The sequence below is a fragment of the Oncorhynchus masou genome, chromosome 29 (assembly GCF_036934945.1).
Source record: "Oncorhynchus masou masou isolate Uvic2021 chromosome 29, UVic_Omas_1.1, whole genome shotgun sequence".
Lineage (NCBI taxonomy): Eukaryota > Metazoa > Chordata > Actinopteri > Salmoniformes > Salmonidae > Oncorhynchus > Oncorhynchus masou.
In genome coordinates, this window is record NC_088240.1 from 81,837,485 (window position 1) to 81,849,177 (window position 11,693).

Sequence of the window (11,693 nt, forward strand, 5' to 3'; positions counted from 1 at the left end):
CATGGTGGCACTGATCCTCATAGACGTAGAGTTGTCCAAACTGTGTATGATTCACATGGTGGCCCTGATCCTCATAGACATAGAGTTGTCCAAACTGTGTATGATTCACATGGTGGCACTGATCCTCATAGATGTAGAATTGTCCAAACTGTGTATGATTCACATGGTGGCACTGATCCTCATAGACGTAGAGTTGTCCAAACTGTGTATGATTCACATGGTGGCCCTGATCCTCATAGACATAGAGTTGTCCAAACTGTGTATGATTCACATGGTGGCCCTGATCCTCATAGACATAGAGTTGTCCAAACTGTGTATGATTCACATGGTGGCCCTGATCCTCATAGACGTAGAGTTGTCCAAACTGTGTATGATTCACGTGGTGGCGCTGATCCTCATAGCCGTAGAGTTGTCCAAACTGTGTATGTATGATTCACATGGTGGCCTCCCAAATGTTATTTGTCACAAACACATGTTTAGCAGATGTTATTGTGGGTGTAACAAAATGCTTGTGTTCCTATTTCCAACAGTGCTGTAATATCTAACAATTCACAATACACATAATACACACAACCTAAACGTAAAATAATGGAATTAAAGAATATATAAGTATTAGGATGAGCAATGTTGGAGTGGCATAGCCTAAAATACAGTAGAAAAGAATATAGTACATAAATATGAGATGAGTAAAGCAAAAATCTGTAAACAGTATTAGAGTGACTAGTGCTACAGGCGTCACTACAGATCCGGGTTTGACCAGGAGACCCATGAAGCGGCGCACAACTGGCCTATCGTCATCCAGGTTAGAGGAGGGTTTTGTCCTTGTCCCATCGCGCTCTAGTGACTCCTGTGGGGAAACGGCATCCCCAGCCGTGTCCTCAGAGCATGCGCAGACCAGCTGGCTGGTGTGTTTACGGATATTTTCAATCAATCCTTATCCCAGTCTGCTGTTCCCACATGCTTCAAGAGGGCCACCATTGTTCCTGTTCCCTAGAAAGCTAAGGTAACTGAGCTAAACGACTACCGCCCCGTAGCACTAACTTCCGTCATCATGAAGTGCTTTGATAGACTAGTCAAGGACCATATCACCTCCACCCTACCCGACAGCCTAGACCCACACCAATTTGCTTACCGCCCCATTAGGTCCACAGACGACGCAACCACAACCACACTGCGCACTACCCCATCTGGACAAGAGGAATACCTATGTGAGAATGCTGTTCGTCGACTACAGCTCAGCATTTAACACCATAGTACCCAAACTTGTCATCAAGCTCGAGACCCTGGGTCTCGACCCCACCCTGTGCAACTGGGTACTGGACTTCCTAACGGGCCGCCCTCAGGTGGTGAGGGTACTCCTTGTTCACCCACGTCTGCGTGGCCATGCACGCCTCCAACTCAATCATCAAGTTTGCAGACGACACTACAGTCGTAGGCTTGATTACCAACAACAATGAGACGGCCTACTGGGAGGAGGTGAGGGCCCTCGGAGTGTGGTGTCAGGAAAATAACCTCACGCTTAATGTCAACAAAACAAAGGAGATGATCGTGGACTTCAGGAAACAGCAGAGTGACCACCCCCCCATCCACATCAACGGGACAGTAGTAGAGAGGGTAGTAAGTTTTAAGTTCCTCTGCGTACACATCACGGACAAACTGAATTGGTCCACCCACACAGACAGCGTGGTGAAGAAGGTGCAGGAGCATCCTGTCGGGCTGTATCACCGCCTGGCACGGCAACTGCTCCACCCACAACCGTAAGGCTATCCAGAGCGTAGTGAGGTCTGCACAACGCTTCACCGGGGGAAAACTACCTGCCCTCCAGGACACCTACACCACCCGATGTCACAGGAAGGCCATAAAGATCATCAAGGACAACAACCACCCGAACCACTACCTGTTCACCCCGCTATCATCCAGAAGGCGAGGTCAGTACAGGTGCATCAAAGCAGGGACGGAGAGACTGAAAAACAGCTTCTATCTCTAGGCCATCAGACTGTTAAACAGCCACCACTATCATTGAGTGGCTGCTGCCAACATACTGACTCAACTCCAGCCACTTCTATAATGGAAAAATGTTTGTTAAAAATGTATCACTCGCCACTTTAAACAATGTCACTTAATATAATGTTTACATACCCTGCATTACTCATCTCATATGTATGTACTGTACTCTATACCATCTAATGCATCTTGCCATCTTTATGTAATACATGTATCACTAGCCACTTTAAACAATGTCACTTAATATAATGTTTACATACCCTGCATTACTCATCTCATATGTATGTACTGTACTCTATACCATCTACTGCATCTTGCCATCTTTTTGTAATACATGTATCACTAGCCACTTTAAACAATGTCACTTAATATAATGTTTACATACCCTGCATTACTCATCTCATATGTATGTACTGTACTCTATACCATCTACTGCATCTTGCCATCTTTATGTAATACATGTATCACTAGCCACTTTAAACAATGCCACTCGACCATCGCCTCTCCCGAGTCCGTACGGGAGTTGCAGTGATGGGACAGGACTGTAACTGCCAAGAGACTCTCGACCTTCGCCTCTCCCGAGTCCGTACGGGAGTTGCAGCGATGGGACAGGACTGTAACTGCCAAGAGACTCTCGACCTTCGCCTCTCCCGAGTCCGTACGGGAGTTGCAGCGATGGGACAGGACTGTAACTGCCAAGAGACTCTCGACCTTCGCCTCTCCCGAGTCCGTACGGGAGTTGCAGCGATGGGACAGGACTGTAACTGCCAAGAGACTCTCGACCTTCGCCTCTCCCGAGTCCGTACGGGAGTTGCAGCGATGGGACAGGACTGTAACTGCCAAGAGACACTCGACCGTCGCCTCTCCCGAGTCCGTACGGGAGTTGCAGCGATGGGACAGGACTGTAACTGCCAATTGGATATCACAACATTGGGGAGAAAAAGGGGTAAACAATCCAATTATTCACATGGTCTGACTAACACAGAGGAGAAACAGTGGTACCTCTTAAGAATGTTGTAGATACTCATTGTTGCCCCTCCCATTTAAAACACACACACCTGAAATAGTTCATTTATGGCAGAGCAAGATTGAATGTTATTATGAGCTCAATGTCAGTATGACAGTCAATGTTATTATGGGGTAAATGTCAGTATGACAGTCAATGTTATTATGGGGTAAATGTCAGTATGACAGTCAATGTTATTATGGGGTAAATGTCAGTATGACAGTCAATGTTATTATGGAGTAAATGTCAGTATGACAGTCAATGTTATTATGGGCTCAATGTCAGTATGACAGTCAATGTTATTATGAGCTCAATGTCAGTATGACAGTCAATGTTATTATGGGGTAAATGTCAGTATGACAGTCAATGTTATTATGGGGTAAATGTCAGTATGACAGTCAATGTTATTATGGGGTAAATGTCAGTATGACAGTCAATGTTATTATGGAGTAAATGTCAGTATGACAGTCAATGTTATTATGGGGTAAATGTCAGTATGACAGTCAATGTTATTATGGGGTAAATGTCAGTATGACAGTCAATGTTATTATGGGCTCAATGTCAGTATGACAGTCAATGTTATTATGGGGTAAATGTCAGTATGACAGTCAATGTTATTATGGGGTAAATGTCAGTATGACAGTCAATGTTATTATGGAGTAAATGTCAGTATGACAGTCAATGTTATTATTGGGTAAATGTCAGTATGACAGTCAATGTTATTATGGGGTAAATGTCAGTATGACAGTCAATGTTATTATGGGCTCAATGTCAGTATGACAGTCAATGTTATTATGGGGTAAATGTCAGTATGACAGTCAATGTTATTATGGGGTAAATGTCAGTATGACAGTCAATGTTATTATGGGGTAAATGTCAGTATGACAGTCAATGTTATTATGGAGTAAATGTCAGTATGACAGTCAATGTTATTATGGGCTCAATGTCAGTATGACAGTCAATGTTATTATGAGCTCAATGTCAGTATGACAGTCAATGTTATTATGGGGTAAATGTCAGTATGACAGTCAATGTTATTATGGGGTAAATGTCAGTATGACAGTCAATGTTATTATGGGGTAAATGTCAGTATGACAGTCAATGTTATTATGGAGTAAATGTCAGTATGACAGTCAATGTTATTATGGGGTAAATGTCAGTATGACAGTCAATGTTATTATGGGGTAAATGTCAGTATGACAGTCAATGTTATTATGGGCTCAATGTCAGTATGACAGTCAATGTTATTATGGGGTAAATGTCAGTATGACAGTCAATGTTATTATGGGGTAAATGTCAGTATGACAGTCAATGTTATTATGGAGTAAATGTCAGTATGACAGTCAATGTTATTATGGGGTAAATGTCAGTATGACAGTCAATGTTATTATGGGGTAAATGTCAGTATGACAGTCAATGTTATTATGGGCTCAATGTCAGTATGACAGTCAATGTTATTATGGGGTAAATGTCAGTATGACAGTCAATGTTATTATGGGGTAAATGTCAGTATGACAGTCAATGTTATTATGGGGTAAATGTCAGTATGACAGTCAATGTTATTATGGGGTAAATGTCAGTATGACAGTCAATGTTATTATGGGGTAAATGTCAGTATGACAGTCAATGTTATTATGGGGTAAATGTCAGTATGACAGTCAATGTTATTATGGAGTAAATGTCAGTATGACAGTCAATGTTATTATGGGGTAAATGTCAGTATGACAGTCAATGTTATTATGGGGTAAATGTCAGTATGACAGTCAATGTTATTATGGGCTCAATGTCAGTATGACAGTCAATGTTATTATGGGGTAAATGTCAGTATGACAGTCAATGTTATTATGGGGTAAATGTCAGTATGACAGTCAATGTTATTATGAGCTCAATGTCAGTTTGACAGTCAAGGCAATTATGAGCTCAATGTCAGTATGACAGTCAATGTTATTATGGGGTAAATGTCAGGATGACAGTCAAGGCTATTATGAGCTCAATGTCAGTATGACAGTCAATGTTATTATGAACTCAATGTCAGTATGACAGTCAAGGTTATTATGGGCTCAATGTCAGTATGACAGTCAAGGTTATTATGGGCTCAATGTCAGTATGACAGTCAATGTTATTATGGAGTAAATGTCAGTATGACAGTCAATGTTATTATGGGCTCAATGTCAGTATGACAGTCAATGTTATTATGAGCTCAATGTCAGTATGACAGTCAATGTTATTATGGGGTAAATGTCAGTATGACAGTCAATGTTATTATGGGGTAAATGTCAGTATGACAGTCAATGTTATTATGGGCTCAATGTCAGTATGACAGTCAATGTTATTATGGGCTCAATGTCAGTATGACAGTCAATGTTATTATGGGGTAAATGTCAGTATGACAGTCAATGTTATTATGGGGTAAATGTCAGTATGACAGTCAATGTTATTATGGGCTCAATGTCAGTATGACAGTCAATGTTATTATGGGGTAAATGTCAGTATGACAGTCAATGTTATTATGGGGTAAATGTCAGTATGACAGTCAATGTTATCATGGGGTAAATGTCAGTATGACAGTCAATGTTATTATGGGCTCAATGTCAGTATGACAGTCAATGTTATTATGGGGTAAATGTCAGTATGACAGTCAATGTTATTATGGGCTCAATGTCAGTATGACAGTCAATGTTATTATGGGCTCAATGTCAGTATGACAGTCAATGTTATTATGGGGTAAATGTCAGTATGACAGTCAATGTTATTATGGGCTCAATGTCAGTATGACAGTCAATGTTATTATGGGGTAAATGTCAGTATGACAGTCAATGTTATTATGGGGTAAATGTCAGTATGACAGTCAATGTTATTATGGGGTAAATGTCAGTATGACAGTCAATGTTATTATGGAGTACATGTCAGTATGACAGTCAATGTTATTATGGAGTAAATGTCAGTATGACAGTCAATGTTATTATGAGCTCAATGTCAGTATGACAGTCAATGTTATTATGGGGTAAATGTCAGTATGACAGTCAATGTTATTATGGGCTCAATGTCAGTATGACAGTCAATGTTATTATGGGGTAAATGTCAGTATGACAGTCAATGTTATTATGGGGTAAATGTCAGTATGACAGTCAATGTTATTATGGGGTAAATGTCAGTATGACAGTCAATGTTATTATGGGGTAAATGTCAGTATGACAGTCAATGTTATTATGGGGTAAATGTCAGTATGACAGTCAATGTTATTATGAGCTCAATGTCAGTATGACAGTCAATGTTATTATGGGGTAAATGTCAGTATGACAGTCAATGTTATTATGGGGTAAATGTCAGTATGACAGTCAATGTTATTATGGGCTCAATGTCAGTATGACAGTCAATGTTATTATGGGGTAAATGTCAGTATGACAGTCAATGTTATTATGGGGTAAATGTCAGTATGACAGTCAATGTTATTATGAGCTCAGTGTCAGTATGACAGTCAATGTTATTATGGGGTAAATGTCAGTATGACAGTCAATGTTATTATGGGGTAAATGTCAGTATGACAGTCAATGTTATTATGGGGTAAATGTCAGTATGACAGTCAATGTTATTATGGGGTAAATGTCAGTATGACAGTCAATGTTATTATGGGCTCAATGTCAGTATGACAGTCAATGTTATTATGGGGTAAATGTCAGTATGACAGTCAATGTTATTATGGGGTAAATGTCAGTATGACAGTCAATGTCAGTATGACAGTCAAGGTTATTATGAAGTCAATGTCAGTATGACAGCCAAGGTTATTATGAACTCAATGTCAGTATGACAGTCAAGGTTATTATGGGCTCAATGTCAGTATGACAGTCAAGGTTATTATGAACTCAATGTCAGTATGACAGTCAAGGTTATTATGAACTCAATGTCAGTATGACAGTCAAGGTTATTATGAACTCAATGTCAGTATGACAGTCAAGGTTATTATGAACTCAATGTCAGTATGACAGTCAAGGTTATTATGGGGTCAATGTCAGTATGACAGTCATTGTTATTATGGAGTCAGTTGTAAATGAGAACTTGTTCTCAACTGGCCTACCTGGTTAAATAAAGGTGAAATAACAAATCTAAAAATAATCATGTCAGTATAACAGTCAATGTTAGTTATTTGGAATATGAACCCATGGCTGTCTTTACATTAACAAAGTGTGTGAAGTGAAATGGGCCTTTGTTCGTCAATAGCAACTTTTCTGTTAAAAGGGTTTCTTTTTTGATTTGGCTATTAAACACAACAAAAATGTCTATTAGATGAATTCTTGCAGAGGCATGTGATGTCAGAGAGCAGAGGAATGGCCTGGTCCTCTGGCAGCTAGCACCAGCAGGGGAAGCCCCAGAGACAGAGTACACAGCTGCTTGTTTTTATCTCTGCTCTCCCTCCACCTGCTCTGCCTGTTGTTATGGAAATGGCCTGTATGTGAGTGAAGGGGCATTTTCTGTCTGTTTCCCTGTGCTGAGGCAGTGTTTTTGCTTCAGAGTTATGACCTCACTGTACATTTATCTGCCAGACTCCTTCTTATGGACATCCAATAACAGGAAGGGGTGTGGACTCTGAATACTTCATCAGTTCTGGACATAAAATGACAAACAGCCAACCATCCTCACTGCAGCCACATCTTCATATGGGATGCATGAGAGTTGGCAGCCCTGGGATGGTGCAAGACTGATCATGTTCTTCTTCGCTAGTTTACAATAACTGCTCTACACAGGAAGGATGTGTTTTTTATGAAGAACCAAAGAAAAAGCCTTTACCCACCCTGGATATGTGTATGTTATGTTTATCTGATCCTGCCGCATTGCTAGGCAACTGTGACTTTAATCACTATTCCATACATCTGCTGCGTACAGGGAGGTGGACTCTGAGTCATCAAAAGCTAACGTCAGGTCAGATATTTATTGTGCATTGTGTAAAAGATTTATCACATTTAACCGGTTCCAGTTTTCAAATATAACTGTCTCTAGTCTTTGACTCCTGACTCCTGCCTGCAGTGCTCCAGGCCTACTCCTGCCAGTAGCATTCTCCTGGCCTGTCTCAAGTCTTTGACTCCTGCCTGCTGTGCTCCAGGCCTACTCCTGCCAGTACCATTCTCCTGGCCTGTCTCAAGTCTTTGACTCCTGCCTGCAGTGCTCCAGGCCTACTCCTGCCAGTACCATTCTCCTGGCCTGTCTCTAGTCTTTGACTCCTGCATGCTGTGCTCCAGGCCTACTCCTGCCAGTACCATTCTCCTGGCCTGTCTCTAGTCTTTGACTCCTGACTCCTGCCTGCAGTGCTCCAGGCCTACTCCTGCCAGTACCATTCTCCTGGCCTGTCTCAAGTCTTTGACTCCTCCCTGCTGTGCTCAAGGCCTACTCCTGCCAGTACCATTCTCATGGCCTGTCTCAAGTCTTTGACTCCTCCCTGCTGTGCTCCAGGCCTACTCCTGCCAGTACCATTCTCCTGGCCTGTCTCAAGTCTTTGACTCCTCCCTGCTGTGCTCCAGGCCTACTCCTGCCAGTACCATTCTCCTGGCCTGTCTCAAGTCTTTGACTCCTGCCTGCTGTGCTCCAGGCCTACTCCTGCCAGTACCATTCTCGTGGCCTGTCTCAAGTCTTTGACTCCTGCCTGCTGTGCTCCAGGCCTACTCCTGCCAGTACCATTCTCCTGGCCTGTCTCAAGTCTTTGACTCCTCCCTGCTGTGCTCCAGGCCTACTCCTGCCAGTACCATTCTCCTGGCCTGTCTCAAGTCTTTGACTCCTCCCTGCTGTGCTCCAGGCCTACTCCTGCCAGTACCATTCTCCTGGCCTGTCTCAAGTCTTTGACTCCTCCCTGCTGTACTCCAGGCCTACTCCTGCCAGTACCATTCTCCTGGCCTGTCTCTAGTCTTTGACTCCTGCCTGCTGTGCTCCAGGCCTACTCCTGCCAGTACCATTCTCCTGGCCTGTCTCTTCTCCTGTCGTCCCTGCCTTACTACATTAGAGTCAAGGAGTGAGCATTGACATGGCATGGGCACAACTTTCCATATACCCCACTGCTCTCACTATAGAGATACATGTTTAATAGGATCTCTGGGGCTCTGACACTCTTGGTGGTGTTCCACAGTCCTGACACACTGTAAGAGGACACTGACCTTGGATCAGGTCTTATTTTAGGGTCATTTAGTAACCATTCCTACTGAGGTTTGTTTATATAGAAACAGCCTGTGTGTGAGTGTGAAGGGGAAGTATTTCTCTGAGCTGCGTTCCACAAACAGACATGTTTGTTTTTGCTGTTTTTACTATCATGAGGCACACTCCCACACTAGCTGCTGCAATATCATGCCTCCAGAGAACGGGAAAAGATTATGGAGCTTCAAACTTTAGTAGCCTACTTTAGTAGCCTGCTATACTTTCACTTGGGTTAGTCACTTCATACATCACACACACTTACACCAAAGAAACTTGACTACGAGTCAGGGTTGCCAGGTCTAACTAAAATGTCTAGCACAAAGACCACTCAAAACCCACCCAAAAGACCTGAAAACTAGCCCACATTTTTTTGTTCACAGCAATTGGAGTTGCCACATGTATACAATAAACCAATGTTATCGAGCCAATTAAGAAGAAATATCGCGGTAACTTGGAACGACATTAGAAATTTGGTTTCCATCAAAATAATAATTATTGCAAACTGTGACATGACGTGATAAACTAATTTGAATATGTAGCAAGGGAAATAAAATTTGACATTAAACTCGCCAGATCCTTTTCCATCAATGGATATCGATATAACTTGTTTGACTGCTGTGATTAAGCATTAACGCATGAGGGGGGTATGGTATATGGCCAATAAACCATGGCTAAGGGCTGTTCTTAAGCATGATGCAGCGCAGAGTGCCTGGATACAGCCATTTGCTGTGGCATTTTGGCCATATACCACAACCCCCCAGGGGTTCCTTACTGCTATTATAAACTGGTTAGCATTGTAAAAAAAAAAAATTGTCATACCCATGGTGTATGGTCTGATATACCAGGGCTTTCAGCCAATCAGCATTCAGGGCTTGAATCCAGTTTATAATTGTAAATAAATCCCTTTTGAACAAGTGCATAACTATAGATCAGTGGTTCTTAACCTTGTTGGAGGTACTGAACCTGAAAATCGTCCTTTATCACGTCGTCTTTCACATAGCGCACGAATACAGCAAGCTGGCTTAGATTGGATAAGTCTGTGGTCTCGTCGAGTTGAAGGCTGAATTTTGCCTGGGCTTGAAATCAGATCTGCAACTACTTGAGCCAAGATGTCTTTGCTCATGTTCTCTATTCTATCGCTGATGGTGTCATTTCAAAGAGGAATTTGGGATAACTTAACTTCAGCCTCTTTTCCCAGCATGGTATTCGCCATCTTCAACACAGCTGGTTTTATGAGTGCTTCACCAATGGTGTGTGGTTTGCCCTGCTTTGCGATCAGGTAAGCTACTTCGTACGATGCTGTGAGGATCGGTTTGTTGATGGGTACAAAGCCGAGAACAGGCAGAGTAGCCTTTTCATCGAATCTGTCTCTCTTCACCTTGAATTCAGCGAGCGTTGTGTTCTTGTATTTTCCTTCTCCATGCAGCTTAAGGAAGTGTTCTCTTAGTTTTGCCGGTGCTAGACTAGAATTGCTCAACTTGGCATTGCAAATCATGCAGTTAGGACGCTGACTCCCATCACGTTCCATTATACATGTGAATCCATATTGTACATATTCGTCCGACCCCTTTAGTTTTTTGCTCGACATAGTAAGTATGAAGGGATTAAAATATTAAGAAAGAAATCACAAGACATATCATCACCATCACAGTCACAGGTCGAGTACTAAGCGCACCAAATTCCCTGCAACACAGATAGGCCAAGCGATGTAGCGTGATCACCTGCAGCCAATGATGGCCAAGCGGGGCATGTCATCACGAATCATATGAGTCGGATGTGTGTCTTGACCTCCGGCAAACCCCTGAGACTGACTCACCGAACTCCTGGGGCTCGATCGAACCCAGGTTAAGAACCACTGCTATAGATAAATCCAACAGCATAGTTTGAGTGATGAAAGTTGAACAGAGGATCTCGAAATCTCTGAGCAAAAAACAATTGGACAAGCTCAAAAAATCAAATGTTAGGCTATTTTATGGCAATTGTGCCATTATTATGTGCCATGTGATAACACTACAAACAGTTATAAATGGCTCATTTCAATAGGCATAGGCCACAGACTAAGATCTGGGTTTAAGATTGTAATTCAACTTTGCCATGGTTTTCTTAGATGTAGGTAGCCTATAAACACAAATGCTTCGCTTGTAAATTATGACTTAGTGTTGGAATGTGCCCCTGGTAATCTGTAAATAAAAAAACAAGAAAATGTTACCATCTGGTTTGTTTAAATTATGGCTAGCGGAACCCCTCGACAACATTCCGCTGAAAAGGCAGTGAGCAAAACTCAAATATTTTTTTGAAATATATAACTTTCATACATTTACAAGTGCAATACACCAAATTAAAGCTTAACTTCTTGTTAATCTACCCATCATGTCCGATTTCAAAAAGGCTTTACAGCGAAAGCACAATATATGATTATGTTAGGTCAGAGCCTAGTCACAAAAACACATACATCCATTTTCCAGCCAAAGAGGGAAGTCACAAAAAGCAGAAATAGAGATAAAAT